Below are 17,421 nucleotides of genomic sequence, written 5' to 3' on the forward strand. Positions count from 1 at the left end.
AGCATTTTTTGTTTGTTCCTAATAAAATCTGTAAATATTATATCGTTGTAAAAATAATCCATACCTGTTGGGTATTTATGTGTTAAAATGGAAAGCCTAATCTTTAGGAGGAAGTCTGAAAAATGGCTGTTCTGCTGGAGCGAAAGAATGCTTTAAAGAGAAGAAACATGGCATACTACTGTGAGAAAGCCTGTTTTGTTTTTAAATGGGATGGTTTTCTTGGTGACATGCTGAAGTCAGTCTTTTTCCTCTTGAATGACAGGATTTCTGTATTAAAGTGTTAGTATGAGGAGATGGCACCCCACTCCAGTGCTCTTGCCTGGAGAATCCCAGGGACGGGGAGGCCTGGTGGGCTGCCATCTGTGGGGTCGCACAGAGTCGGACACGACTGAAGTAACTTAACAGCAGCAGCAGCATGAGGAGACAAATAGTGCCCCTCAGATGTGCAGAGAAGCACATTCAGTAACCAACTACAGGATTCCACAGAAATTATGAAGCCCTCCATGCAAGTTCAGGTATGTGAGTTAAGCAGGAACAGTTACGGAACAGTAAAGAAAGGGGTAAGGCAGACACACAAACCAACACGTAGAAAGTGACGACTATGGAAGATTAAAAAAAAAAAAAAAAAGAGTATGGGAAAGAAATAGTGCAGAAAGGAAAGGAGAGAAAATTGATGATCCTGTAACCAGATAGAATGTGGCATGTGCAAATGACACTAAAAAAACAGAGACTAAACTTCATATCTCTCTTTATACATACAACATAAAGTAAAAGTAAAGTAAAGTAAAGTCAAGTCGCTCAGTCGTGTCTGACTCTTTGCGACCCCATGGACTACAGCCTACCAGGCTCCTCCCTCCATGGGATTCTCCAGGCACGAGTACTGGAGTGGGTTGCCATTTCCTTCTCCAGGGGATCTTCCCAACCCAGGGATCGAACCCGGGTCTCCCGCATTCCAGGCAGACGCTTTAACCTCTGAGCCACCAGGGAAGCCCCTACATGTAACATATTCCTCTATAAAAAGTTCTCAATGAAGCATTTAATTAAATATTGTTTGGTAACATGAGTAATACCCAGATATAGTCTAGTAATACCAGGCAAACCTACCAATTATCTCATCATTGAAAAATAAAACCCTAATGATGATGGTCTTTGAGGGGATATGCCCAAGAAAAAGTTGAAGAAGACAAGACTACTGGAAGAGGATGCAACATGAGGTCTCACTATTCCCAAGAACTGGAACTTCTTTCAATATCAGCCCATAAGATCTCCTGACACACTCAAAAGGGAGAGGACAACAAACAGAATGACACCATTATCACTGTCTAACCTGACAGAATCTCTGTGCTTTTTAGAATGGAATAGATAGCTCTCTTGTATTGCTTTATTGCAGAAGTATCTAGAGTCTGCAGTTGGAGATTGGTGAGGTCCTTACCCATCTGAGAATTTCAAATTTCTCTCTAAAAAAAAATGAGAAACAGAAAGAGTCTAACAAATACAAGGACCAAATCCAACACTTCAAAGCAAATGCCCCTTTCCTAGATTCAAATATGTTGGATTTTCTTTTCCTTATGCTTCATGTCATTTCACAGCAAAGCTGCAACTCTGATGCTTAGAACTATGGACATTTACTCTCTAGTTACCAAGATTAAGTAGCTAAAAGATCAAATCTAGATGTTAATGAAAGTGAAAGGTTTATCTAACATTTCATGCCTCGGAATTTTATTCATTAAAGAGCAAGAAACAAAGGTTGATTATATCTTCCTTCTTATAAGCTATTTTAGAATAACCTTTATTCTGGCTTTTCTTCCCCCAGAAATGATTTATGTTGATAGCATTCTTTGCTGCTTCTTTGTTTCTCTTTCCAGAATAATATGACCATTTTTTCCCCCTTTTGTCCACACTGGTTTTAGGCAGATCAACTTCACGTTAGGAAACAAAAACTAAAGGAAAAATCTCTTTTGAGTGCTCTCATTCATTTATCTTCACCAAACTAATCATAAAACTATGCTTTCAAGACTACCAGGTAATATGAGTGTGGTCTATTCCAGTGTGAGGATTCTTTCCAAGGCAGTTTGGAGCTAATTCACTAGGTCGATTGGTAAGTCAGGTCTTCATTCCATAAAATGATTATGGCCGAAGGGAACATATCATAAAACTAAGCACAATGGTTTCCAAGTTATTAAACAGTGTGAGGATTATCTTCAAAGCAAAAATTAAAAAAAAATCAATAAGTATAAATAAGGGAGCAATGGTGTGCACAGGTGACTTTTAAACCAGAAAATAGTTTTCAATAATTTCATTAGGGATAAAGGGACAAATTTGGGATGTGGGATTAACAGATAAAACTACTATACATAAAACAGATTAGTAACAAGGATTTACTGTGTCGCACAGGGAGCACTGGACATGCATAGTGGCTCAGCAGTAAAGAATCCACCAGCAATGCAAGAGACGCGGAAGACTCAGGTTTGATCTCTGGGTTGGGAAGATCCCCTGGAAGAAGAAATGGCCAGTAATCTTGCTGGGAAAATCCCATGGACAGAGGAGTCTGGTGGGCTGCAGTCCACAGGGTTGCAGAGTCAGACAGCTGAGCCCGAGCACAGGGAATTATAGTCAATACTTCAATAAATGAACAAATAAATCTCACTGTAAAAAAGTCACCTTTAATAGTGAAATATTGGGGTTAAATCACGTTGCCTATATATTTCAAGATAAGAACGAATACCACTTATACAAATATTTGTTTGTTTAAGAGCAGAATTTGTAAATGTTACAGTGCATTCAGTACAATGTCCTGCTGACTAGCCAGAAGTGGAGCTGATGGGAGCCTGGCACTCAGATTTCCTGAGCTCTGAGGTTTCACATTTTGGAATGTGTTCTACATAAGGAATATGTCTTCTCAGCCTAGGCTTCTAGTTAACTTACACATATCAAGAACACTGGCATAAAATAAGAGGCATTGGGTGAGAAGTCAGTCACCAATTTTGTCACCATTTTGGCACGATTCAGGAAAAATCAATAATCAGTCTGCATCTCAGCTACTGAATCTATCAGATACGATAAGCAAACAGGAGGGAAGAATTCAATGAGACTGCACAACAAAGTTCACTGGAAACAATGTATTGTGAAAGTTCAAGACACAGTTATGAAAGCACTAATATATCAGGAACATTGGTAAACTTCAGAATAATTCCTTGTGGTCTATTTTTGCTTTAGTTAAGATGTGGGTAAATATGTTTATGAAATTTCATTCTGTGGGTAGCAGAGATGGGGACACCAGTACCAAGAGTTTTATTAATTAATCTGGAACTTTCCCAGACCAGTATTGAGCACTATCAATCTAACTGACCTGTGTGTGGGGGCTAAGTTGCTTTAGTCACGTCCAGCTCTTTGCAACCCTAAGGACTGTAGCCTGCCAGGCTCCTCTGTCCATGGGATTCTCCAGGCAAGAATACTGGATTAGCAAGAATCCTTCCATCTCAGGGATCAAACCTGTGTCTCTTATGTCTCCTGCATTGGCAGGTGCCATCTGGGATCAAACTAACTGACCTGGGTTTCATTTATTTAATGAACACCTGATAATGGTCATCAGAATGAGAATCATTCCCAGAGCCTATCCAGCACCACCAGTTAATTGGAGGAAGGGCATTCTCCCCTTACCAAGTCTCAGGAAGCTGTCTCTAAGAGAATTATAGCTTTGGTACAAGTAGATAAACTCAGATTACGCTTCAGGAAACTCTATTTAGTGGTGACTATATATAGGTCATTAAAAAAAAAAAAATCTCCCTGCACACAGCCTGATCCTGTACTACTCAAACACATCAATAGTTATGATTCATTACTCTCCAAAGGTCTCATGTTAGTGCTCAATATTCCACTGGGAGCTTGGAAAATGAATCTGTCCCTTCACTGAGTTATTAGGCAAGTTTCAACACATATTTTCATCAGCATGAGAGAGTCCAGAAAACCCAGCTTCTGTAAATTCAGAGAAGGAATCTTGTATTTTACAGCACATGGAAAGGGTGTTAGTCACCATTATTTGTTTCAACTGCAGCCCTCTGATCAAGCCCATATCTTCTCTGTTTCCCTTATCCCTACTAGTAAAATCTTACCTATTCCCTGCACCTAGTTGGAGTCCCTTTATGAAGACTCCTCTAATGAGCATTTGCAATTAATAGTACTGTACCATGTTAATTTCTTAGTTTTGATAATTATACTATAGTTCTGCAAGATGTTAACTTCTGGGAAACTAGATGAAGGATGAAGTGTGTGCATGCTGAGTCGCTTCAGTTGTGTCCAACTCTTTGTGATCTTTTGGACTATAGCCACCAGGCTCCTCTATCGATGGGACTCTCCAGGCAAGAATACTGGAGTGGGTTGCCATGTCCTTCTCCAGAGGATCTTCCCAATCCAGAGATTGAACCTTTGTCTCTTATGTCTTCTTCATGGGCAGGCAGCTGAATGCTGAAGAATTGATGCTTTTGAATTGTGGTGCTGGAGAAGACTCTTGAGAGTCCCGTGGACTGCAAGATCAAATCAGTCAATCCTGAAAGAAATCAACCCTGATTATTCATCAGAAGGACTGATCCTGAAGCTCCGATACATTGTTTGGCCACCTGAGGCGAAGACCCAACTCATTGGAAAAGACTGTGATCTGGGAAAAATTGACGGTGAGAGGAGAAGTGGGAGACAGAGGGTGAGATAGTTGGATGGCATCACTGACTCAATGGACATGAGTTTGAGCAAACTCTGGGAGATAGTGAAGGACAGGAAAGCCTGCTGTGCTGCAGTCCAAGGGGTTGCAAAGAGTCAGACAAGACTGAGCAACTGAACAACAACAATGAGGGGCCGTCTCTCCTCTCGTGGGCTTTATAAAGCTGCTGTGAGGCTGCTTCCCCACTCAACTCACCTCTATTTCTGCAGCTCCTTTTTTGCTAGGTTATCATGTACTCTAACCATACTTACCCTCACCCTGCACCCTGTCTTTAAAAAGAAAAAATGTTTCTGAGGCCCTAAATACCTATCTCAGATACCAACAGTTTAAAAAACAAAACAAAACAAAACCTGTAGCTCATTAAGCAGTGACTTTCAATTGTGTGTGCCTATGTGGCAGGGACTGATGGGACCTCAAATCTCTAAGGCAGGTGAAACAGGCACGGTGGGTGGGGCATGTGTAACATGACATGTCCTTTCCTGGCTGCCTTACCTGGAGGTGAGCTTCTCTGCTCAGAGTCATTATCTCTGTTTATTCACATTGTGCCAGTCTCTGAAACTTCTTATATTTCATTCAACATTCTCCCAACTGCTATTCCCGACTATCGCCCTAATCGTGACCTCAACCAGCCAACCAACTCTCTACCTTGCTTGCTGAGTGATCTTTGAAAATGCAAGTCCAAGTCTGTCATAAGTCCTTCGGTATTAAGTCCTACAGTGTCTCTCCATCCACTTTTTACTAAAGTCCAAGCTTCTCAGCAACCCAGAGGCTACCACTTCTGTTCTGACCTTTCTAGCCCCTACTCTCCCCATCCTCTGAGCGCCTCCTCTTTCCCTAGCCCAGCTCTTGTCCTGCAGAATCGTGTGCACTTCTCTAAATGGTACTGGTCATTTCTTTGGAGCTTGTGCACAGGCCATTCTTCCTGGCTAACCCTTGCTCTACCTTGCCTGACTAAATAGGCCACTTAGCTTCTGCTCTTTAAGACCCTCTTCCTTATCACTTTCTCCCAGTGGCTTCCTTTGACCTCAGAAGGGCTTTTCAGAGGCCACCCTTTCCTTTTCCTTTAGTATTAAATCACCACGATCCTTATCACAATTTATCACACACTAATTACCTAATTAGCTTCTGTCACCATCTCACATCTCACTGGACTATCAGCTCTCTAAGCCAAGGAAGGTGTTTTATTAGTTGTTCTTTTGTTTTTCTTTCCTTGCTTTCTTCTTTTTCCCCTTTGGTATGCTCATTGTCTGGCACTGCCTTCAGCACTAGGGAATGACAGAATGAACATGAATGGATGAATGAAAAGGTATTTCAAAAAGCCACAGAAAGTAAAGTGAGTCTGTACCCTATAATGGAATGATTATGAAACTACACCCAGCAGTTTTGTGAATCTCCACAAACCAAACTACTTTAGTGCCAGCTTATCCAGTTCTGTAGTAAGATTATTGATATCACTGTTTACCTACTTCTCAAAGTTTCTGTGAGAACAGACTAGTGTCTGTAATTAAAAGCTATATGATGTTACTATTAATTAATCTCAACTGGTTACTTCATTTCCTGATTGTCCCACACATTCCCTGGACCATAGGTTTTCAATTGCAGGGTCAGAGAGAGCTGGAATCAGGTCTCTCTGATATTTTATTAAAAATTATTTCTTATTTAACTTTTATAGATGCCATTTTTTCCCATCTGTGAAATAATGATGACTTTGCTATTGTTTTTTGTGGCTATTACTCAAAAAACTAAGATCACGGAATCCAGTCCCATCACTTCATGGCAAATAGATAAGGAAACAATGGAAACAGTAAGAGACTTAACTTTCTTGGGCTCCAAAATCACTGCAGATGGTAACTGTAGCCATGAAATTAAAAGACATGTGCTTCTTGGAAGAAAAGCTATGACAAACCTAGACAGCATATTAAAACGCAGAGACATTACTTTGCCAACAAAGGTCCATCTAGTCAAAGCTATGGTTTTTCCAGTAGTCATGTACAGATGTGAGAGTTGGACCATAAAGCAAGCTGAGTGCCTAAGAAGGTGCTTATGAACTATAGTGTTGGAGAAGACTCTTGAGAGTTCCTTGGACTGCAAGGAGATCAAAGCAGTCAGCCCTAAAGGAAGTCAGTCCCGAATATTCATTGGAAGGACTGATGCTGAACCTGAAGTTCCAATATTTTAGCCACCTGATGTGAACAACTGGCTCATTAGAAAAGACCCTGATGGTGGGAAAGAATGAAGACAGGAGAAGGGGATGACAGAGCATGCAATGGTTGGATGGCATCATCAACCTGAAGGACATGAGTCTGAGCAAGCTCCAGGTGTTGGTGATGGACAGGGAAGCCTGGCGTACTGCAGTCTACAAGGTCAAAAAGAGTCAGACACGACTCACAACTAAGCGACTAAACTGACTGAACTGATGGGTAATACATATAAAATACATACCTTAATTAATGCCAAACACTAATAACAGCTTAAGTAAATGATTCTTCTTCCTCTTCAAAGTATTATATTATAGTTGGTGCCTAATAAATACTTGATGCATTAAAATTAACTACCTAAAAATGTTTTAATATCTAGGAACCAAATTTCCAATTTTGCTTCTCAGCCAACATATGAAGGATGGAAAGGAAGGAGCAAGACACAGAAAGATTAGTTTTCCTTCAGCACATGTCAGAGTTCCCACTTTTGTCTTGTAACTCTGCTGTTGAAGGTGATATTTCATTCTATGAAGTCAGTTATGAGATTTCCTATACAGAGTAATGAAAAAGCCTGTAACAGCTAGTGACCTGCCTTCCCTGCTGTTTCTTCCACAGAATAATTTTGCCATAAAAAATAAAGGGGACATCTCCTTTTATTGAATTATGACAAATTTTCAACTGACTTGGAACTTAGGAGTGTCCTACTTTCCCCTCCAATGACTCTCCTACTGAGATGACACGTGACACGTCCCAGGGAAGCAGCAGAACTAAAGAGAAGGTTAAGACTGTGCCACATCCATCAGCACTTCCTTTCGCTTTAAGAAGAACCGACCCTCCCCGTCATCCCCTCAGTCTGTCTCTCTCTGTTCTCAGGATTCTTTTATTCCTCTGGCTAAGAGGAGATTTACAGGCAAAAGCCCATGCAGAGCAGCAGAGACACCAAATATCTCCCTCCTATCTCTCTCTTTCCCTCCCCATAAATGGGTATATATATTTCTATTCATACTATATATATGCAATATATATAATATCAACTATGTGCCAGCCACTGGGCAACAAACAAAGCCTGCCCCTGTGGAATTATGGGAGAAGATGACATACAGCAAATGTGTTCCTAAATAATTCTAAGTTGAACAAATGACAACCAAATCACATTTTAAATGTGCCAATAATACACAATCTCTACAACTGAGTTTTACAAACAATATTCTTTTTGGAGACTGGCAATCCTTTAGCACCCATCTCAGCTTCAGCTACAGAAAAGTTGAAGATGAGAACTGCACTGAACATTTACTATGTACCAGAAACTCTGCAATATCTTTTTCATGTAGCTGTCACTGACACACAAATATGCCTACATGATAGCATGCTTATCATTATACCAATTTTACAGATGAGAAAACAGAGCAGTTGAACACTAAGCCCAAAGTCATACTGTTAGTAGATGGCCTTGAACTCAAGCACCCAGGCTGCAGAGCATGTGTGCACAGATAGACTATGACACATTGTCTGCAAAGGTGGTTCATTGAAGGAGTGAATAAATGAGCATCATGAACCTGAAAATCAAATCACATAAACACAACTCAGGATCACTAAATTGACAAAATGCTCAAGAGCTTGATTTGTTGTATTCCTAATTTTTCAGTAAATGATGGAAATAAGTCCTTCATCCCCTAAGAGAAGCACAGCTGTAACACTTCCTGCTGTAGATATGAATCCTGTGTTTATAAACTCAAAGAGAACTTCTCTCAAAGGTCAACTGTCTGTAAGTTGCTATTGTGACTGATTAAACTAACGAGACATCTGGTAACTTCCTGCTTCTCCTTGTTTCAAAATATAGATTTGTGGGGAAAACATAGGTATCAGACAAGCTCCTATGAAAACTATTTCTGACAAACCTAGAGATAAATTCTTTCCATGAGAGTAATTTAACTATCCTGAAGGACACAGGAAGCAAAATATTTATTTGAGGTGGGAAAAATTACATTATTTCCTTCTCCTATTCTAGTAGACTTTATCAGGTTTTCCTGTGTCCATAACTCTGTTTACTTTAAAAGAGAGAGAACCTAAGCTTTCTAGAATGTAACATAACTTCACTAAGTTAACCATGAGGAAATGTAGCCTTAGAGGGAGAGTGAGGAGGGAAGGGAATCCTCTCAGACATAAGGGAGACAAGTGCAAGCTGTCAATTGGAAAGGAAAAGTATGATCTCCTAGGGGCATATCTATCTTTTCTCCTTTCTACTACTTTCTTGTCATTACCACTCAAGGGAAGGGGGAAGTAGAAGATTTCCTGCCAAACAATGCTTTAGTACCAACTGAAGGCTAGTGATTGTAACTGCATTCAGTATCCTATATACAGATTTAAGGGAGGGGCGTACCGAGGAGACAATGTGTATAGAATACCAAATGATGATGTTTCTGCATGTAGTGACAAAGCCAACTGCTGCTGCTGCTGCTGCTGCTGCTGCTGCTAAGTCGCTTCAGTTGTGTCCGACTCTGTGTGACCCCATGGACTGCAGCATATCAGGCTCCTCCACCCATGGGATTTTCCAGGCAAGAGTACTGGAGTGGGTCGCCATTGCTTTCTCCGACAAAGCCAACTGGAACCCATGTATTCAGAACAGCAAGGAACCTGAACAGTATTTCATCATGCTTCTTGGAAGAATCTTATAAAAATCCGAGTATCACAGTGGAGGGTTTCGGAGGTGGAAGCAGGTGAAAACAATAATAAAAACAGAATGTTTTAAGCTTTCAGAAGCTCAAGAGAGCAGAAGATATTATGAGACAGGAATGGAAAGATACTGACATATAAAATAGATGTGAACTAGCAATATCTTTGATTCTTTGCCATTGATCACATGAGAAATCAAAGTCAACAGTCTCCTGTGTCTTTCTACCCAGAGGGAGGAAGGAAATTTTGAATGACCTCGCCATTTTTATCCGGGCAGATAATTAGACAATTAGAGCTCATCATGAGCTACAACAAAGCTCTCGACTGTCATGAATCACAGTCATGCTCAATTTAAAAGAAGCTTCATAAGAATGAACTGCTTTCTAAAGAATATATTGCTTTCACATTTCTTCCAGGAACCACAGAAATTAGGGAGAACTAGGGAAGAGAGATTTCTATCCATCAGAAAGAACAGAAATGATATTTAACGTGCTTGGCTAAGTGTCTTCCCTGTGATTTATGGATTGAGGTACTGCTTACATGGATGAGATGCGGTTGAGGAGAGGAAACTGAAATTGTGATCTGAGAAGCACCTATAACAGAGGCACCAAAACTGCCTATGAAAATGCATATCCTGGCTAATTCTAAAATACTGACTCTCAGAAGAAAGCCCTCCAATTTTTCATTTTTTAAAAATCTCCCTCCCCAGGGACTGACAGCATCCTTAAGTGAAGCAATAGAGGGCAGAAAAATCCACATGGGTAGATGGGGTAGGCAAAACAGGGTTAAAGGTGTCCTTAGAAACCGAACAAGGCTACAGGATTTAACAAAGTTATGTCATACTTCTAGTGTTAATAATGGAATATGCTAGAATTAATCTCACACGGAACAAGATGACATCAGTTAACATGGTTTGTCATTGCCTAATCTCACCTATGAACTTTTTAAGGGTATTTCTTTTGGATGAACTCCCACGATTAGATAAACTCCACAAAACCCGGTCACCATGGTCACCAAATGGGGTCAATTATTGGAACTATATTATTTCTGCAGATATGCAGATTATAAGGGCCCTCATACTGGACAGGGTAGAAGGTCCAGCATCACTAAACACTCAGCAATATACTAATTAGTGAAAGTCATAACTGAATAAAACAGTACCGGGGGATTTACCTAAAGGAATGAACCAATACCTTTGCCCATAACCAGCCATTTCAAGGATGGGAAAACCACTGAAAAACACCTGAGTAAAAAGTAAAGTTAATTAAATAACTTGAATACAATGACTAGACGAAGGACTTCTGGTTTTTGAATATCCTGAGAATTTGGGCAACTACATCAGTTAATTTCAAGGAGTCCACAAGCTGACAGCAGCTGTCCAAGGAATTTGTTTAAGTCCTGCCTAGTCAAAGTTGAGAGATAACATAGCCATCACAGCCACAGGAGAAAATGCATGAGCACTTTAATAGTATCTGCCTTAAATACTAAACTTAAAAATGCCCTAGGTTGTACAGTGGTATGTGTTTTTAAATGTATTACTTTAGTTGGTTTCACACAATAATACATCTTTATTATCCCAGCATCTTGTACCATAATCATTGTTACATCTTCTCCCCCAAATAAATTGTAAACTTGACTGTAGAAGGAATGAGCAAATTTTAAAATCTAAAGTGTCCAGTATTTGGGTAACATTATAGTACACATCAAAAAGTCCTTCTAAATGTTTATCTGGTGGAGAAGATTTGTATCAGACATTTCAATGAACATGAATGTTCTACTAGTTTTCTTGGCACTAGGCTAAGGCACTGGGGACAAAAACATGAACAGAAAATAGTGCCTGTCCTTGAGAAGGTCACAGTCTAGTAGAAAAGAAAATCTCTGAATGTATTACAATGTTATGGTAAATGTCTTTGCTAAACAACAAATATTCCTTGAAAATGAACAGTTCCTTGAAAATGAACAGTTCCTTGAATAACGCATTCAGATTTTCACGTTTGCTTGAATTTAACTATGCAATGTAATTTACATTATTAATGCATTCTAACTCTGGGCCATACATGTAATACAAATAGTAGAATGTAATTAAAGCTTGTTTTATTATAAATATGCCCAAGTATATAGCTGCACACTAAAGAAACACTGAAAGAATTCAGATTTATAATTGTGAGTGTTGAATTATATCAGGTAGTATAATTCTGGCTTATAATTTATTATACTCTCATTTGTTGATATAAAGACAAATTATTTTTAAAAAACACTAAATGTACTTCTAATTCTTAACATGATTTCTTCCCTGAATTTCTGCCCAGACCTGGGGGTTGTGCATTTTCAGAAATGTGCACTCAACTCCTTTTCTCATGAATCTGATGTGAGAAGGAAAGTTGAGACCATTGTTTGGGATTCTCTGAAGTCTTTTTCTTACCAAGTGTCAGAAGTATGCAAAATGTTCTAATGAAAATGGTATTGAGCTCAGAGATAAGGAGGTAAAAATCTTAGCTGAAAATGGTAACTAACAGAAAAAATAACTAATAGATAACTTCAGACAAGAAGCCAATTTTTTTTAGGCTCTGTTCCTTTATAACAGAAAAGCACTTAACTAGGAAGTCTCTAATGTCACCTCTTGCTTTAAGACTCAAGGATTCATTGATGAGCAGTATCCTCAGAGATTTTACATGAGAGAGACAGCTGGTTACAGCTAGGTCATTGACAATCTAGTGAGACTCACATACTGAGAAGCCACAGCTCCCTCAGCTTCCCACCCATCAGCCACTCTCTCATCCAATTCCCAAAAGGCATTTGGATTCAGGAATCTCAGCTAGCAAAGCAACAAGCACAGCAAACAACAACCACACGCATCCACCAATAGCCTGAACTTGATGACCAAACCTTCTATTGGGATTTTTAGGACATGGTCTCAGCTATCTAGCTTCCTGGAAAGTAAAGCGGGTGGCAAGTGCTAACAAATTAAGTTTCCCTAAAAACAGGTAGAGGAAAAACTGTAAATTTTTATTTCGCATCAATTTTTAAGGTTTTGGCATAGATGGGAGATATACCTACAGTTTCTATGCTCTGCTTTATTAACTTTGTTTTTAATTTCATGGATCATGTTTCAGATTTATTCAGGTGTATACACTGATCATGACACTCCTCTGCATACTTTTTTTTTTTTTTTTTGCTGCACAGCATACAGGATCTTAGTTCCTCCACCAGGAACTGAATCCACATTCCTTGCATTGGAAAGGCAGAGTCTTAACCACTGGACCACCAGGAAGACCCTGGGTTCAGCTTTAGAGATGCCTCTTTTCCATACTGTCACTCAGTTATCTTGCATTAGACAGAACCAAAGCTATTTCTTCCAATTCTACAAAGCAGCCCCTGAAATCTGCAGTTAAGTAACAACAGGCCAAAGCAAGCCTACTGGATCACAGATGGGTTATCCAACTCAATCACAGACATTCCCTAATTTCTAGCAAGGAAACCTGCTGTCTCTCTAATGCACCAACGTCATTCTCTTGGGGCAAAGTCTGGTTTCTCTGGGTATCTTATTTGTAGACATATTATAAATTTTTGTAAATGCAAATGTAGTAAAAAAAAAAAAAAACAATGCAGAGTGGTGTGTTTAAAGAGATAAAGTGAGAAATTGCTTTCTCTGTATTTATCTTCCCAAGGTTTCTCATCCCTTTGCAGAATGAGATTCCAGCTTTAGAGACATTAAGAAACCAGTAACCATGGGACACGTTGCCTGGAAACAGCCTGATTACAACCAACTCACTCAGCTCTGAGGAAATTCTACCTGACCCTTTAGGACCATTTGTCAAGCCTTATTATGATGATAAAGAAAATTTATACTTTTGTAAAGCCTTCAAAAATTATTGCCATGAAACTGAGAAATCTGGGCATCTGCGTTGGGGAAGAAATGGGAAGTTAATATGACCATCCAGTGTCAAAATTTGACAGTCAGTACAAAAATAAAGAAAAATTAGTTCAGCACCATGCACAGAATTCAGAAATGAAAAACCCAGACCCAACGCTGAGCAAATCATGTCTGGGAATTGTACTGTCTGCCATGGGAGTTAGAAGCTAAGGCAGTCAGAAAGTCACTAATAAAGGGCATTTGTATTCTGCAGCAGTGCTGCTTAACTTGTACTTCCCTGTACATCTACTGCAGAACTTTCAATCAGATGCTGCCATTAACAGCTGCTTTGAAACATACACCAGTTGGTTCTGTGGTGCCCTGACAGTTGGACAAGATTTGTCAGGGAAATCACATTACAAAAACATTGCACAAGTTTAGCAAAATCTAAGAATGTCTACACAATTTTTAAAAATCATTAATGATCAGTCTCAGAAAATAAGACATTTTTTTTTTACTTTAGTGGAATAATGTTTTACAGCCCCATGAATATGTGCATATGTGTGTGTATAATTATAGATAGATAGCTAAACATATAAATAAGATTTTTATTCATTCAACATAGATGGATTTATAAGGACACAACAGAGAATCCTGGTTCCACTAAAAGATTTATCTTGCTCTTGATCCACTCACAGTTACATTAGACTATGGTGCATCTCACATGACAGCTCAGATGTGGCCTGGCACCCACCTTAATACAAGCTTTGCCATTGCTTAAATCCATGATCAATTTCTAGGCACATCTATTACACCCTGACTGGAATATAGGGATGCTTCCCTGGTGGCTCAGACAATATAAGGACGCATGTTTCAGCAAAAGTCAACTATTGCTGTTTTGAACTAAATTATGTTATCTCAGTTGTAGGAGATGAATGTGGTCCATTCGTTAACTGTAGGTAAATGCTCAATACTTGAGAGCAACAGAGAACTGTGGGGGGTGAAGTTCCTAGCTTAAATTTAGCTGTATCAAAGAAACTAAACAAATTTTGCTTTGAAAAGACTGTTTCTCAATCCTTCACACATCCATAGCACTCCTGAATATAGCTCCAGGCTACAGTGCTGGCTCTCTAGACCCCAGGCTTCAGGGAACATGCCTTGATTTCATGTGAAACCTTGGTACTTATCTCAGTCCTAGCACTCAGTGGATACTCATGAAACCTCTGCTGAACTGAATCAGGCACCATTATCATCAAAGTAACAGACTACGCAATTATAGAGCTGACCCAGATAGACATGAAAAGAAAAGGAGGCTATAGGTTGCTCTAAACAGATGTAAGGATGATGGTGGGCGATTACATGGGAAAACAAGAAACTTTCTGTTGATTTTCAGTTTCTATTTTCACCACCCCATGTCATTCACACCATATATTATTGTCAGAATAATTCTCTCCAAACACAAAATCCCAATACTACTCAGGTGCTAAAGAAAATAATGAATGCATAAATGAATGAATAAAAAGACTTCTGTTCACAAGCAACTTACAAATTGGTTGCCTAGATGGAAATAACACATGATGTTTTTAAGAAAATATGGGTTGAAAGAAAAGTTCAGTGTGAGTTGAACTGTACATAGAAGTTGCCAAGGGAAGAAGGGATTTGAATCAGGTCTATTCATTTTAATGAATAAAAGGCTCAAATTTAGGCTAATCTCAGTTAGGCAAGAAACATAATCAAAACATAGAGATAAGAAATTGAATAGTACATTAGGAAAGATATGAAGATACATTGGGAGGTACATTACTGATAAGAATATGAGTTTTGATTTGAATCTTGGATTGTATGAAGTATATCTTCCCATGAAGAAAGTATTTAAAAGGATGTTATGAGTCACCAGGAATGCACAATAAAAGGCTATTGTGGATTAGGCTGCATTTGGGATGAACCTGAGACATTCATTTATTCACCAAATATTTTTTGAGCACCTATTACGTCTTATTCACTGGAGATAAAGCAAAAAACAGAGAGAATCTCTGCCCTGATAAAACTTACATGGAGGAGGGAGGGAGGGAGGGCACAGATGAAAACAAAGTAGACAAGTAAGTAGATAATCAAAGGTCAGCTAGTGATAACGGTTAAAGTAGGGTATGCATCTCAGAGAATGGGTAGGGGGAAGCTGTATTTTCAAATATTAAAATTTTACCATCCTCCTAAATAGCTAGTATAGATACGAGCATATAATAGACAATAAAGAAATGCGGCTGACTGGGGTACTGTCAGTTTGACTAAGATTCTTGGGATTAATGAGATGCAAACTTTCTCCAAATCAGATCTACAGGAAATGAGTCAGCATTCCCTGATATTTATGCCTAATACACAAAAGGTTGGGCCCAACCCAACTTAACCTAAAAGATGAGGATTTCTGAAATAGGCTCCATCAGTATACAAAGGCTGTACTATAGCAGCAGTTTCTCCATATCATTTAGAGCAAGTTGCTGATAGTGAACAAAAAATATTCATTAAATATTTGTTAAATATTTATTATCCACATGTTATAAAGACTAAAATAATAAACGATGCTCACAATATTGACTTTCCCATTAAAAAAAAAACTAAACTCAAAAGTCAGAAAAAAGATCGGGGGGTAATGCTATCGGAATGAACTTGGCTTTATGAAAAACTTACATAGACGTTCAGGGGCTCCTGTGACATGTGGAACCTGAACGAAAGGAAGGCTGCTTGTATAAATGTTCAGGCTGTCATGGCTCTGAGCTCCTTTCAGAGCAAGACATATGAATGTGATTTTCCCATCACAGTGCCTAATTGGTCCTGACTCATCTTTGGTCATTGGTTGAATTTCCCATATCTCCAATATCATCCCTCAAATATAGTCTGATGCTTACACAGTAAAAACTTCTGTGGACCTAGCTGGTCCAAGTGGGAAAGAGCAGTGTGAGGTGACTATATTTGCACTGTGACTTCTCTGACTTAATGCCTATAGGTAGTGGGTGTTCTCTTAGGCATAGCATAGAGAGGTTAATTCAATGCCCTACAAACAGGGACAACAGGAGAACCCTATCCTTATACTGTCAAATAAAGAGCAGTTCAATTACTTGATAAGATGAAGGCAGCACTTTCCTCTCTCACTGTGCCCCATTTCTGCAGGAAGTTTATTAGTGAAATGTACTATTAAATCCCAGCTATACACTGGAGAACAGCGACTTCACCTGTTTCACTTCCATTACCCAGGAGAATGTCTTGTTTCTACAATATTACAGCAATTTGAACTCTACAGTATTTCAGTCCTTCTCAACTTAGATCTTGTTAGCACCATCCCTTAATCCCCTGAGAAAACCCCTTGCTCAAAAAATCTTGTCTTCAACTGCCTCAACCTTGGTCCAAAGGACCTCTCTTTGTTCATAGCTCTTGACATTCATTATTATCTGCCAATGAAACACAGTGTATAAGGAGTTAAATGTTTTCACAAGCAAACCTTTGTTCCTTTCCCTTTGCAGGAGAGGGAGATAAATAAGGGAAATTAAAAAAAAAAAAAAGAAAGCTGCCAGATAGAAAGCCTGAAGTAAATGACCTGCACCACCCATAGCTGAATTCTACCTCTTCCCATAATGTTTCATAAGAGAGAATCAATAAAAGCTGAATCTGAAACATTGGTGCAGGGTAGTAGCTAAGTTCAGTGAGCTTCCAAGCTAATCCTGTGTTCTCAAAAGCAGTACGTGTAACTCCCTTCACCTTTCGGGAGATGAGCTCACTACATAAACTGGCCTGTTTTTTGACCTCAAAATCCAGGTAGGACAAGGTTGGGGGTGGCAGAAGCAACTAGAGGGAAGCTTTCCAGGCCATTTGTTCTAAACTGAGATACTCTGGCAGAGGGAAGGACGAGGTTGAGTTTCCATGGCCCTGAGCTGGGTCACACAGCTGGAGTCAGACTTTGCTCAACACAAACGTCTTTCACTCACCACAAG

General features: G+C 39.3%; 1 protein-coding gene and 1 non-coding gene across 20 annotated transcripts in view; both read right to left on the minus strand.

The window, feature by feature from the left end:
• Window positions 1–17,421, minus strand: part of NRXN1 (neurexin 1) — a 1,211,037-nt gene that overhangs the window by 896,207 nt on the left and 297,409 nt on the right. The gene's annotated exons all lie outside the window — the stretch shown is intronic.
• On the minus strand, window positions 916–987 carry TRNAS-GGA. Its single transcript has one exon. It is a non-coding gene; the product is annotated as a tRNA-Ser (tRNA).

The sequence above is a fragment of the Oryx dammah genome, unplaced genomic scaffold (assembly GCF_014754425.2).
Source record: "Oryx dammah isolate SB20612 unplaced genomic scaffold, SCBI_Odam_1.1 HiC_scaffold_25, whole genome shotgun sequence".
NCBI lineage: Eukaryota > Metazoa > Chordata > Mammalia > Artiodactyla > Bovidae > Oryx > Oryx dammah.